The sequence below is a fragment of the Epargyreus clarus genome, unplaced genomic scaffold (assembly GCF_041222505.1).
Source record: "Epargyreus clarus isolate Ecla_fem2 unplaced genomic scaffold, WU_Ecla_fem_2.2 ptg000026l, whole genome shotgun sequence".
Taxonomy (NCBI): Eukaryota; Metazoa; Arthropoda; class Insecta; order Lepidoptera; family Hesperiidae; genus Epargyreus; species Epargyreus clarus.
The window spans coordinates 17280427-17297962 of NW_027332233.1; the positions used below are offsets into that span (position 1 = coordinate 17280427).

Here is a 17536-nt window from a genome sequence, read left to right on the forward strand (position 1 = left end):
TCCCAACTCATTGTTGTTTCTTTGTATTGTTATGTCATAATGCGTTTTGTGTGCAAATGTTGTGTTTTATGATGTATCGTGTGGGGTTTTATTGAAATGTCAATTGAACTGCAGATTATTGTTTGACTAAATTAAGTGTAAAAAATATATAATTCAGAAAGAATTTTGTAAAATAAATAGCTTATGCCATGTTATCACATAGAAGCGTATCAGTGTACCAACGCACTTGAATGTTGTATGTGTGTCACTATGTTTGTCGATTTTATATATAAATAATAAAATTAGATTCAATCGCGAAGTACCTGTAGGATTTTTAGCTAAACTTTCGTCTATATTTATTGGCTAAATTTCTAGTCCATGTCTACAAAATGACGAAAAGTAATAAAACCTCCTTTGTATGTTTTGGTATCATTAAACTCGTAATTAAGCTTACAACATTGCACTTAATTTGAAATTACATCATTTTTGTCATTTTTTTTATTTGTTTTATTTATTTGTAGAAAGATAATCTCTCAAATTTCAAAATCACATTAATGTGGTTGACCTGTTTTTCGGATTCCGAAATTTTTGTTTAGAAGCCACGCAACGGTCATCAGAATTGTTGTCGCCGAACAGGTTAGCTCAACAATGCGTTACTTCACACGTTACGTACCCAGAGAAGAAAGAATCCATAAATTTTGCCGCCAAACCGCGTTTTCCGGTCAAATCACACCACGAAACGTGAACACGAAGGTTAAAACAAACTATGGCAGAATAAACATAAAAACACACACTTCAACCAGGTCAGTCGCCAGAAATGGTTATTGTCATCCGGGATTAAACAACATAATTATTATTGTATGTTCTTTAATATACTTAAGCTTTGAAGTTTACAAATACGAACACAATAATAATATGCGAATAATGTGAGTTGTTCCGAACATTTTTCATGTAGTGGCAACATTTGCGCCATGGCATGCTTACGTTTAGGAAATAATCTTTGTGAAACGTAAATAAAGAAGCTATATTTGGCACAGTTATGCAGATTAAAATTTTGTAACTACTTCTGCTGGAAATATTTGCTGATTCGATTAAAAATTCTCGTAACAATTTAGCCAAATTTAGTACGTGCTAAGTCAAAGATCAACATTATTTACAAAACCAGCGTAACGAGCGTGCTAATATTTATTTAAAAGGAGAAATGTTGTAGCAAACTCAGCTCTTACAGAATGGCACCTGTAGAAATCGGAGTCAGGTGGAGCCATAACAATATGAAGGAGTTGACTTTGGCGTTGGGCGATAACAATTGAAGAGTATGTGAAACTCACTCTCTTTTTCCGAATTTGTGCCATTGTTGTCCAGCAGTAATCCTTTAAAAATGGCAAATGGCAGTTTAATAAAGGCTAATGTCGTAATCTCGTAAGCGAAACCATCTAGCCGGCTTGCGTCACACTCGTAAATCAAATCCCATGTCGGGCGCGCAATGTTTTGCGGCAAATAAATGCATTATTAATATCGTTCGAACGTCTCCCGGTGATTTATTGGTTTGTGGATCCGATGCCAATTAATTCCGAGTGTAATCGATTGTGATAACCGGGAATGTGGACGTTGACAGACCTCTTTGTTTCGTGCGGTACAATCAGGCATTACGTTTTCCTTTCGAAATAAGTACCTACTTGTTTTTATTGTTAGCCATATGAATAACTTTCGCATTAGATTTCAAAGATAATAGACATTTTGTAGTGAATAGAGTTATTCAACTTCTAATGTATTGAAAATTATAGAGTAAATTATATCGAATAATGTTAATATAATAGAAAAAATGTATTTTACCCAAGAATAAAACGGTCAAGGGTAAAGGGCAAAAAGGTAAAGGGTTATTTATCTAAGTACATCCACGACTATATCAAGATTTAAAAATTTAAGTTGCTAACAAAACGTATTATTTGTATTTCGCAATATAACGAAATATAACTTGAATACATTAATCCTTGTGGAGGTCAATTTTGTTCACAGTTACTCCACCGTCTTCGACAGCGACATTTGTATAAAAATGACAGTACCGTTGATAACGTTCCACATTCATTCGCAGAGTCATTTTTCTCTTTGGGAAGCGACGGTTTGTCATGACGACACATTCGCAGGATCTCTGTGTCGCTATCAGCCCGATGCTATCATCGCATGAATGATGTATCGACAGGAAACACCGCGCTCGTCGATTCCGATGATATGTATTATCGCATGATGCGGGGAAGTCGTTATACGAAATTCCCACATAATAGTATCCGCTCAGTTCTATTTTCTCAATACTCGTCTACTTTTCATAATAAGTATTGACGTAACAAACAAGCACAGGCTGACCTCCGTCGATCATAGTCGCATCCTGGTTCCTGAATACAAAATCATAATGATCTCTCCAAATTCTCTGAAAATTTTACCAATTTCAAATCGTGTTACAATTAAGTCAAGTTATGAGTAAATATCTTGTACTGCAATTCACAATATTTAGTCAGTACTGCTTAATGTTACTTGTTAGTTTAGAAGGTACTGTGGGTGAACACTTTTATACAAATTCTGTACTATATTCTCACTAGTTTTTGTAAGCAGAGCCATAAATTATAGTTAAATGACAGAGGGTTTAAAGTCAAGTATAAGTGTTCACATTAAAGTGTCAATGGATTTCATTACGATTTCTTATATCATTGGTTTAGACACGAAGTTCCATTTAAGTTCGCGCAGTTTCTAAATGCCCAACAGTAGAGCTTACAAGCGTCAGTATCAATTATCGTCCATCAAAAATAAATAATTGTACGGCACCTCTATACTTCGTCACACATTAAAATATTTCTTAACAGATTTTTATTTTGAAGTTTTTCAGGCGAAACGCATAATTTGGTTAATTTGGGGCGGGAGCGCTGGTACGTATGTAAGATTTTGTACTTTTTGCTTTTCGTTTCGGCTACCGCACCGATGCACGTTTTTTCTGAACCAAGTTTAAGAGAAAAGTAATAATAGTAATAGCCCATTAAATTATACGGACATTGCAAATTTTTTGCTGGTGTCGACTGCCCTAATTGTGCTTAAGTAATAAAAATGTAAAAAACTTGATATAAAAGCAAGGCCTAGTTGGCTAGGTACTTAGATAATTTTGTTAAAAAAGTATATAAACGCAAAATATTGGTAAAAAAAATAAAAAAAAAAAATCTTCAGTTCGTTTTAAAATAGTGATTATAAATTCAGTCAATCTTTACCATCCAGTCCTTTTTCTTTATAAAAGGCAGCTTTTAACAGATACGTATCTTTACTCATATGACGATTCCAAATGATTAAAAATGCTCAGCCTTCCTCTAGACATATTTAATGTAGAATTTATATACAATATTCGTGTATTAATATTACAATTTTAGTTAACGAATTAATTTCAGTTCGTTAGCTGTACACGAAAACTATTGATTCAAACTTGATTCGCCTTAATAAACAATACGCAAGTATTTATAATTATATAACCAACAGTCTATGCGTTTCACTATACATATAATGGCGGTTATCGGGTCGTGTGGGATGAACACAATATTGCAATAAGGAAATCCCTTGCACGCGTGGAACTCCGAGATAAGGCGATATGAACATGATACTTCGGCAGGATGTCTGTTTCATTTCTTACTATCGCACAGTTTTCATTATGAAGTACAATAATAATTTATTTTACTGTATAAATTAATTAATTGACATATTATTTATGTCATAGCTTTTCGTTATTTGGAATTAACAAACTTTAGAAGCATTGAACTCGTTGAGAACAATTGTTAAACCGAACATAAAATCTTAGAGATGGATCACAGATTTTTTCTACAGGGACCTACGCAGTGCCTATTGTTAAGATAGTTTAATTAATTCGGAGTACAAATAGAGTGGCAAAGGTAGTTCGACGTTGCGATATCAATTCACTAACAACACACAATAGCCAATAACTATTGATGTTTTAATTGACAATAATAGAGATATTGACTGACTCTGACAAGAAAACTCTACCCGTCCATAAACTATGTGGTTATGTCTTATAGAATTGACCATGTGGATAATATAAATGGTATTTTAAAGAATATAAAGAGAATATGCAAATATTGTATTCATTATATTCCATTTTTCCTATTGTAATAAAAGCGCAGCGTACAATACCCCCAAGGTGAGCCAGAGGCGAGTTTATTCGCAATAAAATATATTCAAGAGCCCGTTATCATTTCATCTGCCTAACAAACCACAACTTCTAATTGCGGTGTCCGTTTAAGCTATGAATTATGCATTGGCTGTGGAACTAATTAAATCCAAGCGGGAATAATTCGAGGCTGAAGTGCGCCGTGATTGTCACGCTAGCTTTGTCCTCAGATTTGCTTGTGATGCTGTGAAAAACGCCCGATCTTATGGTCTATCTTAAAATAAGATGCAGTATTGAATATTAAGTTAAATCTAAGCTGTAAAATATTATAAAACACACCGTAAGCGTCGGAGCACCTCGTAGCAACAGGAACTACTCTGTAATTTATGTCGAGAATTATATGTTATATTTTTATGTCATAATATTTCCTTTATATTTGCTTACACTTGAATCTTAGCTTTCAGATGACTACAGCCGAAACAATCACGCGTAGGGTTCGTTCGTTTTACGTTTCACAAACCTTGTCGAAGTTCACGAAAAGGCTAAAAAGTTTTAAGGGCTTAGTTGGGCGCTCGGACCGGTTCCGGAGCCCGCTATCATTTCGTGACTCCGCAACGAAACGCCGTCAGCCGTTCTGGATTTAATGGGCCTCATTGTTGTTGGATACGTTTTTGGTCGCAGACCTCGTCTGCGCCCGTCCGAAGGTTTTTGTGTGGCACAATCATTCGGGTGTCCTTGTTATGATAAATATAAACTTTCTAGCACAATGGTAAACGTAGTTCTAATTCTTAAACTTATAAAACTTTTTGATGCTGGTTGTTAAGTCGTAGTCCTAAAAAGCTAATTTTCAATTTATTCATGTACTAATATGTATTATCTGGTACATTAACCTCCTGCATAATGCCACCACTGCAAAAATTGCGCAATATATATTTCTTCAAATTTACTTTTTATACTAAACAATCACAATTGATGACAAACTTTGTCATGTACGACGGAAATGCAGCTCTGAAATGATTTCCGTCACTAAATAAGTAGTCTATGTGCATGTATGTACATAGAAGAGCCATTAGTAGCCTAATAATAGGTACCTACGGCTTGCGTAATGAGGCGGTGATGTCGCCTTGCAGTTCGGTGCCGTGACAGTTACCAATCATTTCATTTTATTTGCTTCCGTATTGCTACTTTCGAACGTACATATTTGGCCATTATGAATTTTTAATTTTAATAGTGGCTTGTAATTTATTTAAATCGACTTTCTGGTTTGCAAGAAAGTGTCTTTTAGTAAAAGTGATCGTTCAAATATTGAATAAACATTTTATAATTAGGTAGTCGGGTTAGTTTATTCTTGTTACTAACAATATTTTAAATTTTCTTTACGTTACTAGAAATTGTAACATACGTTTCAGAATTGTTACAAAGTAGTAGAATGTCAAATAGTCAAAAGTTATTAAGTCATTCAACTTGAAAAGCTCTTTCAATTGATATAAGTTACGTAGGTATTATTTTACTAACCACATTAGAAACTAAGAAAACATTTACTTCAAGGCAAGGTACCCGATGGAAGTCCACAAGCAATAAAATGGAGCTAGAATTTAGATAACTGTTCATAACTCCACAAAATCAACACGGGCTTTCTTACGGTCCGCGCGGTGTATTCGTACAATGTCGGTTTGTTGTAATGGCAGGTAATGAGACGGCGGGAAACGAAGGAACTCTATAGTTACATCTATGGACTTCGTTGTTATTCCTGTGGTAACATATTATATACTATGGTTTTCTTTGTTACATGAAGTACTTATAAATTCTTACTGAACGACTCTACGACTGTCTAACACATTAAACATACTGCAAATTTGTAAATTTTGCCAACTTCACTGTATAAGTACAACAATCAGAAAATATCCTTTCAATCACCCTACAGGTGTGTGAAGGTATACATATGAGGACTTTGACACTAATGTTAAAGCCGTACAATCAATGAGGGCCGACGGTTCACTGAGGGAAATTGCGTGTAATGAGCAACTGGAAACTGACGCTATACGAGTTGGTAATGAAACTGGAGTAGTTACATTATTATGTTTGGAGCAACGAAGAAATTACTGAAAAGTTAACTTACATATTACTTACGTATTCAGTCGTTTTCAATACCAAATTATTTTAAGTAACACGTTGTTGTAAAATGCAAACTTATTCATTTTATTATAAGTGCCAACCATTTTTAAGATAGAGTGGCACAGTGATCTTCTCACCGTTCTCACATACATTGATCGACCAGAGTGAGTATTAAAACGAGTGTAGAAAGTGTTATTTAATTAATTTTCAGTTCGTAAACGTACTAGTGAGTATTAAAATAAACGTATATACTATATAGCCAATAGATTGCAATGCGGGACGACTCCAAGTACATAATTACGATAATAAACATTACCCACTATTAGCTAAAAGAAAATGCCTTTTTCTAACATCCGCAGCATTAACGACGAAACTAACATAAAAGGAGTTTCGCCGGAAAATTTCACGACCGATTTAGAAGTAACTCAGACCTTTTATAGCTTAATGCAGGCACAAAAACCTAATGTACCTACCCACTAAGATAATAAAAATAGTAAGTAAACTTAAGCATTATCGATTAAGACGTATTGGCGTAGATTTATTAATTTTAATGGTCTTGAATGGCTTATATTATTGCATTGATTTATAAATATTAGGATAATTTGCTCGACGGGTACTTTTATAGATACCTAAGTACCGATTTGACATAGCAGCTGGTATTTTATTTTTTCATATGCAATTATTGGAATGCAGCACACTTGGCGTGAAATAGTGGCTGCAATTAAAGTATCTACTGCCTGCCTCAATACCCTTAATAACATAAAAGTCCTTATTGTTTTCTTTAACTAGGCTCATTGCCATTTGTCGAACTCTATAAGCGCACCAAGACATATTTCTGATTCGAGGTATTTATAAAGCCGTCAATCTGTGTTCATAAATTGTTACGAGACATATTTAACGTGAGAAATAAAGCAGCGCCGTAGTAATTAAGTCGTTACGTTTTTGTCCTCCACTACGTAAGGGAATAGTAGGCACTTGCAATTGGTAAAACTGCAGATTATTGGTGTATTATCTATATAGCTACAATCCTTTTTATATTCGATTGCTGGCCTCAGGTATCACACCAAATCTGGAGATTTATTTAATTACGTATATTTAGGGTTACAAATAATTTCTATTCTATAAGTACCAGTTTCTAATCAGTTCTACAAATCCCGATGATGCATCATGAAAACTTGCACTTTTTATCATAAAATCCTTCATTATTCTACATTCGCTTAATATCTTATACGGATAGACCGCACACAGATTAAGCAAACTTCTTGCTTCTTGTTAGTACTTAGTTCATCGATAACCGTTTAACTGTACCGCAGCCCATTAGTCAATGCAAATCAACCGTCAGTTCACTAGGACTGATAAGGCACTTGTTGATTCAGGTCCTCGGCGTGGGCAGCGGTGCGTGGCCGCGGTGCAGGTGCGAGGGCCGGAGCCCGACCGTGAAATGACACCATTGTGGCCGCTCCCACGACTCGCAGGGAAAGTCACGAAGGGTGGCCCTTCTTATCATTGCTCAACTTGAGGCGTTCCGACGCATTCCGAGCAAAGGCCCTAAAGTGCATTTGTGAGCTTTGGAAATCAGAATTTACTTGATAATTAACATAAAATCGCGTTAATTAAACACTGTTAGCGCTTTTTGAATCCCATCTTCAAACATGTACCTTTGGCGTTTAAATTAATATTACATATGAATATTTTGTGTAGGAACAACAATCAGCGATAAACTATATAGAATCAGTGGTATAGATTAGCTTTATCTACAATTTTTTGGACGTATCAATAATTTATATTAATACGCAGCGCCATTTTTTAATGGACATAGCCGACATACACAAACGCGATTTAAACAGTATTTTCTTTTTACTACACCACCTATTACTGTTATGATTCAACGTGACAGACTGTGGACTAGCGAGTACTTACAAAATGTACACAATTGTAGGTGTAATCATTCCCGTATTACCGGTAATGGCGGCTCCGCAATCCATCCGGCGCGTTCGTTTCGGTGGCGAAAGACAATCAACGGATTTTACCGCACTGAATAGGTTTTTACTAAGCTCAAAAGTGATATAACTTAAGTATAACTTAAGCAATCAAATAGAAAAAAATAGAGTATAATAAGGTATGGCTTCAATACTGAGTAGTAAAAGTGAAGATAGTAATTAGACAATTTTGTAGAAAAACGCGAGACAAACACAATTATTGCGAGCACCGTCTGTAAAACATGCGTCTCGATCTCTTAAGGTTATTGTCTCTGCAACTTTCAGATAGCAGACGTTAAGCCATTCCTCTTAGTTCTTGAGCCGCAAAAAGTATGCAATAAAGACTCGCACACATTCAAGTGGCAGTCATTGCAACATAAAATCTTATATAAACTCTCAGACGTATAGATTTCCTCATAATGTTTTATATTACCCTTAAAGCGAGTTATAATGGACGCTAATAATAATATAAAACAGAGGTACCTAACCTATGAGTTTTTTTCCATTTTGTTGACAGCGGTTAAGCATTCAAAAGGTATCTAGTGTATTCTGGTCGCGGAACTACAGGGACATCGTAGCCAGTGCCCATAGCAGTAGTAGAATGCTTTAAATGGGTAGGTAATTGTGAAGTTAGTGTTAGAATGACCCCGTGGGACAAATTACAGCACTACATCAGTTATCAAAAGAAAAATAAATAAGTAGTATGTGTTTTATATTCGACGTATAAAAATGATCTAATTAAAAGTATTAACAAGTTGAAAGGTGCGTAGGCCGCGTCTGCTGGAAGAGTGAGATGTGGGTGAGCCTCAACGCGCGCTAATGAGCGTGGCGGCACGCGTCCGTCACAACTGCCACATAAATAATCACAAGTGACTTTCATTCACGACTATCTACCATTTACTTTAGTAGAAAATAGTAAAAACAAATTCATAGATAACTTGTTTTATTTCTTTTATTGATATTAACGTAGAACATTATGCTTCTATATATTTTTTCATCTTTGTCAGTGGTTGGCATTGTATATATAAGTAGAAATAATGAAACTGATATTGATCGACGAGTTTCTTGAATTTTGTTCTTTAGAAGAGTTTTTCGTATTCATGGCAATAGTAAGTTACGATGGATTCCAGTAAATTTTGGATATACAGTAAAATTAAAACCTAATCTCATGTTAGTTTGATCGATCTTGTAGTGATGTCGTAGGCAGGTTCGAGTTAAAGGCGTATTTCTTAGTTGATAGCTTTATTATAACTAACTTAATGTGACTCTACCTCTAACATGAGAGATGATCGAGATCATCTTGAGCCAGTCTGGCAACAAACGGTATTATATAACTTTGGACTAAAACACAATTAGTCTAGTGAAAAAGACAATAGTTTAGTAAAGTAAAGTTCATGTAAAGTTATGTTCCAAAATGTATATCTGCATCCTTAAGGTAATTTGTACAGCATCAAAGATTATACCCATTTGCAATAACACACCATAATCTGCAGCAAAATGACCGGTTTAAATATCGGGCTTATCTGTACCCTTTACTGCGAAGCTTGTCATAAACTTTCATTAAGTAGAGGTCATCAGCTCACATGCGGCCGGCGCAGGCTTTAACGCAGTAAAATAGAGCTTTGCAGCGTTTGATGCCTTTAAATATAGTTTGCATACGGATATAGTGGCGTCGTCCTGAACTACCTACTATAAAGTTAGATCCACATAAAACACGCACTTTAGTTCACACACAAATTAGTTCTTTCCTTTACTTTCCAAGTTATTATATTTTAATGATAGTCATTAAACCTTGCCTTTTAGGAAAATATGGACGTTATTAAATGAGTAAGGCGCAGGAGTATCAATAAGTTCAAGCCCTAGAAGCCTACGCTTAAGTAATTAGTTGTGTAGCTCTACTCCAGACGAAACAGTATCGTTAGCGGCGCTCGGGAGAATCTTCAAGGCATTCCGACAGACACAGGCGACACCGGGCGTGGGAAACAATACGGTATACTTACGTTGTTAACATTTAAAACAACTAATACTATCAATCTTTACTTTGCAGTTGAAGTTGTCGCGGCCAAAATAAAAATAAAACTTATGTCTGCGCTTTATATTAATTCAATACTATTTTTTTTAATGGTTCGTCAAATAAATATGCAATTGTTACGAAATAGGCACATGGGAAGCTCTAGAGATTTGTTGCGTTTAAATTGCCTACAACAAAGTATCGGGTTACGACCGGTTTTAACACTTCAGCGAATTAGAATACGTTGTTTAGAACACAGCGATTCGATGTAAACCCTTTTTTGGCATTTTCTAAAGGTTAGTCCCCTCTGTTGGTGCGAGTTAGACAAATGACTCTCTCCGTCATTGTCGGGGTCGGTGGGCGATGCTGGCGAACCGGTTACCAACAGAAATTCGGGCAATATTTCCTTGGCTTTCTTTTGATTTTTTTTATAACTTCACAGTAGCGTTTACGAGAAGGGTATAATTATATTAAAAACGAAGGATAAGAATAATGATCGTTTTACCGGTTTCTTTCTTTTGTTCCCCGAAATTTCAAATTTGTGAGTATAAAAGCAGATTTGTTGAGCTTTTACTATCTCCTAAAAACATTAAATAAACGTACGTCATTTCCATAATTACTATTCCATATCACTAAAGTTAGTAACATTGTATAAACATTAATTTGAGTTCTCAATATTTTACAATTTATTATATAATAATATACATTATTGTTGTAATCACAAAAGTGTATACATATTTGGAGTCACCAAATGTAGTGGGCATAATTGTATTAAACTGTTATGTATAATTAACTTTCGTAATCTCCTACGTAATTGTGCATATACCTACATTATACATAGTTAAAATACATATGGTGGTAAATACACAAATCACTCTAACGTAAATATTTCCAAACAATACTGCAGTCAGAACCCGTTATAATTTGAACGGCGGCAAAACATTTAATTCATTCGACAACAACAAAAATCACAAGATATTACAAAAGCTCTCAAACTGACTGCATGAACAAAAACCGTGGAACCCCTGTTTTATGTCAGAAATAATTATTAAATCGTATTCGTAGAGTTTTATTAATGTAGTGCCGTTATATAGCTCTACATCGCATTATTGAGATAAGAGACGGCTCAAACGCCTATTGTCAAAGTCCATCAAACGTTGAGACCCCACGGTCGTGCCAGGACCCCTCGTGGAAACGCAACGTCATAAAACTGAACGAGAGATTATTTTAGCGGGTGGCCCAAAGAGCGAAGTGGAGCGATCTCAGTGGTCGACCGTCTATATAAGCAAGTGGTTATCATTGATTACGGCTGAAATATATAATTATTATGAGAACGAAATATTTTAAACATTCAGAGAACGTGGTTAAAAATGTTAATTCAAGTGAATTCGGAAAGGTCTCGAACTATACTCTTTTTAATCGTAAAACATTGTTATTTTCTATACTCACTTGATTTTACTTGTTTATAGATGTGATTTTGGACAGTGTTTAACAAATATTCATTCGTAATTCGTATGCGTAGAGACTGTCAATATCTAATATTCGCTAACGTTCATCACTTGTGCCGATACCGATATAGATGTTCCGTGACAATACGATTGTTACAGTTTATTTATATCAAGTTGTAAACGTCAATTGTATGTTATTGTCATACTGGAGGTGCGCCACATTTTACGAGTGTGCATCGATAGCGGTTATAGTTATTGCATCTCGTAACGGCGGGGTTTCTACTACATTTTTAACCGACTTCCCAAAGGCTTTTCCTTTGGTTATCTATTCGTCGCCTATATTTTTTACTTTAGTTTATTGTATTAATGTATTAGCGCGCAATGATAAAACAAGTTGTTAGATTTGTTTTTTGGCTCACTGTCATTGTAATAAAGTCTGCTTGTGTTTTATTTAGATAGTTTTGTTTATCTATATTGTTTTCCCATTTAACTAAACGTAGTTTTTTTTCTATTTAATATGAATTTTAAAGAGTCGAGGTTGATATCAGCTTATTGCTAGCAAAAACCTAGGTATCAAAGCTCGTTATAATGTTTACAATAATGTATGTGGATGTAATACTTTACGACATTTACGTCATGTAAGTGTAGAAAATAGTTAGCCCAAGACAAAAAAAAATGAAAATGTCAATGACTCGTCCAAACCAACGTACAATTTCACAGTGGAAACCAATTCTATTGTGAGTTAGCAATTATTGAATAGTCTGCGAAAATTGTTCTGTAAAACACGCAAATATAATTTTCTCACCAATTCAAACCGAGCATTATTAATCTTTGACACGAAAATCTGTTAACATAATACAAGTTTACACGTTTTCGTTTCCAGCAGTGTTAATGGGCCGTCGTCACGTGATTTCATTGTACTGTCTGCATTGATTGATTCGCTTTATTATGAGTAGCACAGTCATGTTTAATTTTTATCTCATCTGTTATATTACAAATATTTTTATGTAGTATACGAGTGATTCAATTGTTAACAATTTAATAGATACAAAATGAATTCACTTGTCACTGAAAACTTAAATAAGGAACATCTATGTACGATAACATTTGGAATGAATAATTCCAGCTCTTGACAGAGGACTGTAGGTACTGATAGACTCGTTTATTTGTTCGCGGGTCTGTTGGTTGATGTTAAGATGGCGTAGCGCACGTGCTCCATCAGAGGCAATTTACTCGATTGTCGAGTACATTGTTCTGCGCCCGCGCACGCGGCCCCGCCAGCCGCCAGCCCCGCGCCAATGTCCGTATTGTTCCAAAGCCATTGTTATAGACCTGGCGCAATCAGGCTCATGAAATAAGCCTTAATATTTTTTCTTTCAAATTACACGAACCGTTCGATATTTTAATCATTGAATTCCTTATACTGTGTAATTCTCAGGAAAATTCAAATTCTTAGAATAACTCCTAGTATTTATTACTCAACTAAGCTTCATCGTCGTTGGGTGTTACAAAACCTACCATTTAGATAGCCATTAATATCATATTATAAATAATAATACATATAATTAATAAAAAATATTTTTTTATTATAAATAGCACGTGATAAGAAAATATTACTTTCACAATAAAACGAACATTTTTATTTTTATACTACTATACTATGGGTAGCTATCTTATTTATTTTTACATCAGTTGAAAGTAAATCTACAAAAGGAATAAATAAAAACGTTTATGCCAGCGGTATGTCAAAATGAACCATAATCTAATAATTCCCGGGTAGATTATAACGCCCTTAATGCATTATCCGAAAACCAAAAAAAGGGACGAATAGGAATAATTAATGCGTCTATCCTTTTGATATAATCAACGGTTTTTGGTTGCATCCGTTAGGGTTTTATTTTTTTTGTGAAAGAACCCTGTAACCGGCTCTCAATCATTTTTTATTTGGAGATTTTGAATTTTGTATTTAGAGCTTTTGTGGATTAATGAAACATAAATAATAATTTTGTTTATTTTTCCCGTATTATTTATTTAGTATTATTTATAGGGAAGCAAAAATGTGACTCATGAGTTTTATTATATTTAATATTAAACTAGTTTTGTATCTACAGTAGCTAATGTCATAAAGACATACCTAACTACCGGCATAATAAAAACATAATAATTTGATATCAAAAACACCGCAGTAGCGTCGGCGGATTCATGCATAATAAACCGCAGAACAAAAGACTTCAACGCGCTTCCGCCAGCGCCACCTGGGCCAATGTTATATTGTTGGCCAGACAGATGTGTTTTACTAAGAAGTGCGAATATTCCGCCTATTATTAAGATTTAAAATTAAAATGGGGTCAATATATGTAATTGTATCACTTCTTAAACTTTTATTTAATTAGTAGAATAAAATCTTCATAATTTATTTAAATGTGGCTAAGCAATGTGTAAAAAAATAAAATTTAAAAAGGCATGGTCTATGGTTTTAGCGTAAGATCCGGTAGCATCAATGTTTAATATATTTTTTGCTGTCTTTTGATTCGGAGCTATAACCCACAGCTGGTAGGCGCCAGATGTCGTGATAGCGTAACGAAATTGGGTAACAAAATAAAGCAACGAAAACTTACTTATTGTACCATTACTTTTTATTATTTCATTTTATGTTTACGAATAGAAAAGGTGTTCTATCTTTCACGCGAATTATATATTGAAATATACCTTAAAATTCACACGGATCATGCGACTATTATATATGCATACCTATAAGGAAGTAGCTGTTCTAAATATTTCAGAAATTTGAAAAGAAACAAAAAACCAAATATTTTTCAGAGATAAGATCGAACAATGGCTTCAATACACGGTCTGTATAACTCTCAGCACCACAAAACACATTCGACGGCACGCGACGCGCACGCACGCAACCGTCGCACTCCACATGAGTGTGTATTGCATCTAACGCAATTATCAAGAAAGCTACATAAGTCCATACTCGAACCGTAACCAATTTAAGTTAGGTTCCAAGCCTTAAAAATCGTATATTCGTAGAACAGGAGTCAGGATTGTAAGACTTCTCTATTCAGTTTTTCTATTGGTAAGACCATCTACCAATAGATAGATTAGTGTCAACTAAGGAAAGATTAGTGTCCTAGTTGAGTTGAGACACACATGCACTGCTACCGCTGAGGGCTAGAGAATGCCTTGTAAAGTGTTTCCCCCTTACGACACCCTTCAGACAAGAAACAGCAACACTTAATGTTGTTCATACTTCATAATTCTTATTAAGCAAAAATAGTGTGCCATTACATTCTAAATAAATCTAAAACCTTCGACCTTAAAACTTAAAGCATTTGAAAGTGATATTTAATTAAAACGGGATATCAGTTTACAGCTTAGAGCAGTATCGCATTTCACTCCGAAGTGGCAATATATCTCGCGCACCCACTTCGTAAACTGCAGGCTGCGGCTATCGACGCCCGGCCCTCGTTTATCGCACATGCACATATGACACGAACTTAATCAGAGAAACGTTGCATATGTTACAAACCATTTAAATTATGTTTTAATTAAAATTATGTTTCGACTAATTCGCACTGAAACAACATGATGGGATATATTCCTAGACTCTCCATTTATAGAAATTGTGACAGAGAAATATCTGGGATGGAAGTGCCTATAGAATTTTGTGTTTGTGTACACATATATATATAAATTCAATACTAAATAAACTCATTAAGAGAGATAAGATAATTTTATAAATTTGTACGAGGTATGTGTTTTTAAATATAAATACATTTAAATAACTTAGACGAAATACATGCACGGCAGTTAATAAAATGTTAAATAGATTTACAAGGTCTACAACCACTTAAGCCGAGCCAGCCGGAAGGAACCGCCATATATGTACAAAATTACTCCTCCGCGAATACGTGAAACTAAAGTTTGTTCGACCCAAATGCGCTTAAAATTCAATGCTGGCACTAAAAAGGAAATAGAGTCGACTTTTTCTGAGCAATCGCAAGAACTCTGGATACTCACAGAAACCTGGTCGAAAGGATCAGAGAACGGAAATAGTGTGGTCGCTGATTTACGCAGTTAGAATGCGCAGGCGCTAATGCTACGTATGCGTTATTAAAGGTAAGGCTTTCGTAATTCAACTCTACGGCGGTTTTTAGCCGACCCGTGGGACGGGAGCGGCGGTAAAGTGTATAAACCCTCGCCTTCTGAGGTTCGTATATACATAAATATGTGATAATTAATGTTATTTTCGCATTTGGCAATTAAAGTTGTGATGTACCTAATATCATGTAATGTATGTATGTAATATTTTTAGCAAAAATATTATTGAAGTAGATGGGATGAACGCGGAATCACAATTAATAATATGCAGGAATATATCTACGAGGATGTTGGTGGCGAAATAATCGAGTGGACCCTCGCTCGGCCGCATCCACTTTCCCCTTGCCACATTTAAATTCATCCTCCCGCTTATCTACAATCAAGTCCAATGTATTAAATCATACAGTAAAATCAGATATTTGTATTCAAATACACGATGGAAATGGGAGTGTGCCCTATATCTACCTGTAACAAATAGAGATCATATATTGTTGATTCCTTGTGTTAATAGACCCCTCTTTTAATTTATTGTGGGCGACGTGAAGAAAATTAACTTTTTAAAGAATCTTAATTTAAATATTACAATATTATAGATCTTGTTACGTTTGCTCATAGATTAGTACGTTTGCTTCTCAAAACGTATTATTTATATTTTAAAAAACGTAACGTATTCACTTTCCATGATTCGCTACAGAAGCTTTTTATATTTTAAGATGATATTTCAGTAACGTTTGTAACGTAACGATTTTAATTAATTTTCATACAAACGATTTAATTGAATAAATGGAACCATAAACAATGTTTTCCATTTATTACAGAAATAATTTAGGTATACTCGTAATTATAACGAGCGTTGCTATAAACTTTCTAAATAAACGTTAGCGTCCGCTTGCCTGAGATAATTAGTTTACTCTCATTAGTTATGCCCGCGGTGTTTTATTTTATAAACACTTACGTTTTCCTTTCATATACACATTTAAAGTAATTTAAAAACTGAACAAGCATGGATTATTTTTTATTACATACCTGTAAACTGAACATGGCTGGGGTTGAAAAACGTCGATGCATAATAAACTAAAATGTAGTTTCAAACAATAGAATTAAGTAAACAAAGTCAACATTAAAATGACTAAAATATACAATTAGGTAATTGTTTCTTTTAATAAAATTGCATATAAAATAGAGCAATAATTATAAATTATTACTTATATTTAGTACGGACAATCAACTGCTTTAGATAAAAAGGGATTTTATTTTGAAAATTTAACAAATTAGTATTATATCAGTAATATTACTTCTTGCGATAGTTATTCTGATACATATTTAATTGATTTAAGTCAAAGTTCCCATTTTTTTATTAAATGTATAAAACAATGGTGTTATCAATTTTCTACAGTTGTAAAACATTCATTGACAGGTACAGTTATTAATAACTCAATACTTATATTATTTTTTCTTACGTAGAAATAAAACTTACGTTGAACAACCAAAAAATATATCCTGCCGCTCCTTTCTTAATTATCACCACACAACTAACACATCTTAACACGAACCACAATTGTTGCACAATTTTGAGATCTGATGAAGAAATGAAACAAACATAAACAAAACAAAGTTCGTTAGGGTTCGCGGAGCTTGTACGGAATCGGGGAACTAGAGTTCGTTGGGGAGCTCGTCGCGGCGACCGGCAAGCGACCGGGTGGCAGAGGGGGCGCGCGAGCACTGCCGACCAGTACCACTC

The 17536-nt window shown here is 34.6% G+C and overlaps 1 protein-coding gene across 1 annotated transcript in view; it reads right to left on the bottom strand.

The window, feature by feature from the left end:
* sprt (PDZ domain-containing protein sprite) overlaps positions 1 to 17536 on the bottom strand; it is a 54081-nt gene extending 36545 nt beyond the window's left edge. The window contains exon 1 of the mRNA XM_073087763.1: positions 17273 to 17536. The gene's annotated coding sequence lies outside the window, so the exon portion shown is untranslated. The remainder of the gene's footprint in view (positions 1 to 17272) is intronic.